We start from the raw sequence: 3,837 nt of genomic DNA, 5'->3' as shown, positions 1-3,837 counted from the left end.
CAAACATTGCTCTCCCCTCAGCCCAGATTTCATTGTTTTGCTTTTCTTTGTGAAGCATTTTAGTGTCATCTCCTGCTCCACCACCCCCTTGCTACCCCTTTCTCTCCTCCAACCCATCATCAGTGTTATCATTTCCACACCCATGACTCCACTCCCTTGCCAAGTTATCTGTCAGTGCTACCTGCATTTGTATTTGTTTATCAAGCCAGCCTTTTTATCTCTGGCTTCTTTCAGAATGCCAGCTCTCTGTCAAATGAAGCAAGTGCAAATGTTTCGGCAGGTTGTGAGCTTCCGATCCTATTTTGAGAATTCCTTTTCATCTCATAATTCCCACCAGAGCTATAAAGTTGGTTTTCTTTTATTTTCCTGAATTACAGAAATCTTACTTTCTGCTATTTCTTCCACCAAAAGCCCTGATTTCCCCCCAGCCACCACCCCTCCATTTTTTTCTTCCCTGAAAAAAAAAAATCGGTTAAAAAAACCATCAATTGGTGGAGGACTGACATATCGCTGTGAAACCTCTCCATTAACCACACTTGGTGTTGTAATGGTTGGAATCTCCGCTCTGAGTTTGGGGGATCGATCGGCAGTTCAAAACCCAGCCGAGTCATACCAAATACTTTAAAGTGGTACATACTGCTTCCCTTCTTGACGTTCAACATCTTAAAAGGATAGAGCACGGACAAGCAACCATTGCACATGCTTAATGGGCCTAACGGCCTCCTCCTGCATTGAAGTTCTTTGTAAGGGAACTCGTGTTATATTATTATTGCATTCACTTTCCAGCTCTCGCGCTACAGCTCTCTGCATGGCTTGTCATCACAATCCACAGCCAAACAGCCAGTGCATCGTTCCAAGTCGCTCGACAGTCACTGTGTATTCCCGGATTGGTCCGAATCACCGGATTCACCCTCCGAGCAGCTGTCCTCGCAGGATGATGGAGATTTGGAAAGCGAGGGGGTTTAGAATCTACTTCATGCCCCTTAACACCTCCATTTATTGCGTGAGCTGGTTACACGCTTCGCTGGAGGACTCTAGCACTTGGTGTTTTGGTTCGGGCAACTCGAGCACCCCTCTCCCATTATTTTTACTTCTGGCTTTCTTTCACCTTCTTGCAAGTTAATGTTTATGTAACCGACACACCTGTGTGCAGCACAGCACTAATCACATGGGGTGCATAACCTTTGCCTGAACTATTGCCTTTGTCCGTTGCCTCACCCCATCCCTTATTCATTTTGTGTTTTTTCCTCTCCATTTACTTAATGTATTTTGTAATTCTGAGATCTGGCAAATTGTTGTCATTTTGACTCTTCCAACACCTTCATTTTTACACCTTCTCTCACACTTGCCTCTTTTTGTTTTGTCCAAAACCCCAGGGAATGAGATCTCCATCACTAATGAGCTTGCCCGCCGTTCTGGAAAGATGTCATGCTCACACCCTTGGCAGTTCGACGACTCACCTGTTCTGAGCCATCCCTTCCACCCCCCCCCCCCATACTGAGGAAAACTCCCCAAGTGCTTCCACATCACGTCTACCTGTCCGTATAACATGCACAGAGTAGAGGGACCTTACTTGAACGATCGGGACAGTTGATCATAAATGAAGGTTTGAGTTTTTTTTTCTTTTTCTGAGGTTCACATGTCCTGGCGAAGAGCGTGCATTCTTGCAACTCCCAATGACTTCACCTGCTAACAAGGTGACCATCTGTTTTTTTTTGACCAACGAGAAACACTAAAACTGCCATTGTTATTGATAACAGAAGGAAATAAAAGTGATCATCAGAACCTCCCTTTGCAAATAATTGTAAAACATTTGAAGTATTGTTTGTGTTTTTTGGTGTATAAGTAATTTCTGATGTTGCGAGAGTTTCATTTTCTTTGAATCGACCGAAATAAGAGTTCTGTCGATTTACGCACCCCCTCGTTCCCACGCCTTTTCACTTTATTTTGGCCCCTTTGTCATCCTGGGTTTGTGTTGTAACCACATAAACGTGGTAGCGTAGAGCCAATCGGTTGCTTCCTTCCAGCTCCAGGACGATGATCATTTTTGCCACGCATTGTAGATATTCAAATCTTTTTTTTTCTTTTTTGCTTTGCTGCACATCTCGCTTCCACTGTGAATCTTGTTTTAATATTCCCCAACCCTCCTTCTACACCTGCGTGAGAAAACGGTTTGCTGTGCACAGTCAGTGTATAATTTGCCCGCGTGCGTCTTGTTATCGGTTGTCCATCACATCTCATTGTAACTGACAAATAAAATACATAGAATCGACATTTCTGTTGGTATTTAATGATGTGATATTACAACATTTATAAATGTTTCACAGTCGTCAGGGTTTGAGAGAATTATTGTATGTTAGTGTGTGTGTGTCCAATCATAGAAATCCTCGTGCAGAGCAAAATGTCCATTTGAACGTCATTGGTTCTTTCCTTTTATGAGTTCTCATGGAGTGACTTGTGGCGAGTTTTCTGTTTTGGTTGTTAACTCGGGAATTGAAGGAGCTGGGGCTTTCTTCCTTCTCTTTGACTGGCCAGTCCTTGATGTCCATTGCTTGCGGTGCCTCCGACGTGGATTGTTCCTCTGTGACGTACAGAAGCTCCTCCAGCCAGCCGACCGAAAAAGCACGCGAGGAAGAATGTTGTAAAAGCTTTGTTTACGCATTAACTTTTGGAAGTTTTAGATCTGTCCGCAAATGACCAGTCATCCCTGAACAATAAATATCCTCCTCTTTTTGCAGCGAGGATCTCATCCGGATTTCTGTTCCTGGCATTGATTGCTACCATCTGCTCACAGCAGTGCTGTGACCTAAAATAGATAGATGAGGAAACCTTTTTCATGATTTCCTCATTTCGTGCAGTTGGTCAAAGGGAGCGCGAAGAACTGTAGCTTGAAATGGCAGCAATCAACCTATAGTTCCGCAACAATTGTTCTCCATCTTTTGCTTTTGGATTTGTAAATTTTGCACGTCACGAGCCCAGAGACCTTCTGCTTCTTCGGTGACAGCTGATGCATCAATTGCTAAGTTGTTTAAATATTATCATTGTTGTTTGCAGTATACCATTTATGATGAAAAATGTTGGTGTTCACACGGAACATCAAACGTGTGATAAATTAAGGGGTTTATGGTTACATCTACTCCTCCAGCCAAGGCAAAATAACTGCTTTATACAGAAACTGTTTTCTCTGTACAAATTGTATGGTAACAGGGGAGATTTTGACATCTTCAAGTTCCCTGAAACATATCTGAAGATATCGGTGATTGTCATCACTCGTGCATGCCAAAGTCGGGAAATTTTTTTTATTCTTTTTTTTTAAGCAAAAATTAGCCTTAGTTTCCATGAGTCTTGATAATGGGCTGACAGTGTGGCCAAGAGGTACACACTCTCACCTTGCTGTCTACAGCTGGGTTGAGATTATGAACCCAGGCTAAACTGTCATCCCGGTGTTTCATAAGCAGGGTGATTTATCAATTGATGGACCATGCCTCGGATGGACGTCCCATTTGCTGGCATTCGTTGGTGGGCGTTAAAGATCCCATGGTGTCCTTCGCGAAGAGGAGGTGAGCTATCGCCGGTACCATGAACAAATTCCTTCCTTCACCAACAGAGGGCAGATTTAACCATCACTGGTACAGCTGTGTCCTCGGTCAATAATGCTACCGCACAGCCTTGTGTTGCATACAAAAGAAGAAGTCTGACAATTGTCTTTTTCTACATATATTATGATTATGGAAGTTGTTTCATGAGGGACATTTTGGTATTCTTACTTGCTACTATAAATGATGTACCGGTGTTTGCTTGTCACACTACTCCTGCAGTTCTGGCCCAATTACATCC

General features: G+C 43.1%; 1 long non-coding RNA gene across 1 annotated transcript in view; it reads left to right on the top strand.

The window, feature by feature from the left end:
* Positions 1 to 2,274, top strand: part of LOC147012997 (uncharacterized) — a 2,861-nt gene extending 587 nt beyond the window's left edge. The window contains exon 2 of the long non-coding RNA XR_015051148.1: positions 1,377 to 2,274. This is a non-coding gene — a long non-coding RNA (uncharacterized LOC147012997). The remainder of the gene's footprint in view (positions 1 to 1,376) is intronic.
* Positions 2,275 to 3,837: the final 1,563 nt, after the last annotated feature.

The sequence above is a fragment of the Eptatretus burgeri genome, chromosome 14 (assembly GCF_056783735.1).
Source record: "Eptatretus burgeri isolate ZD-2024b chromosome 14, Ebu_testis_v1, whole genome shotgun sequence".
In the NCBI taxonomy this organism is placed as follows: Eukaryota; Metazoa; Chordata; class Myxini; order Myxiniformes; family Myxinidae; genus Eptatretus; species Eptatretus burgeri.
Note: the sequence above shows the minus strand (reverse complement) of the source record. Positions and strands in the feature narration are given on the sequence as shown.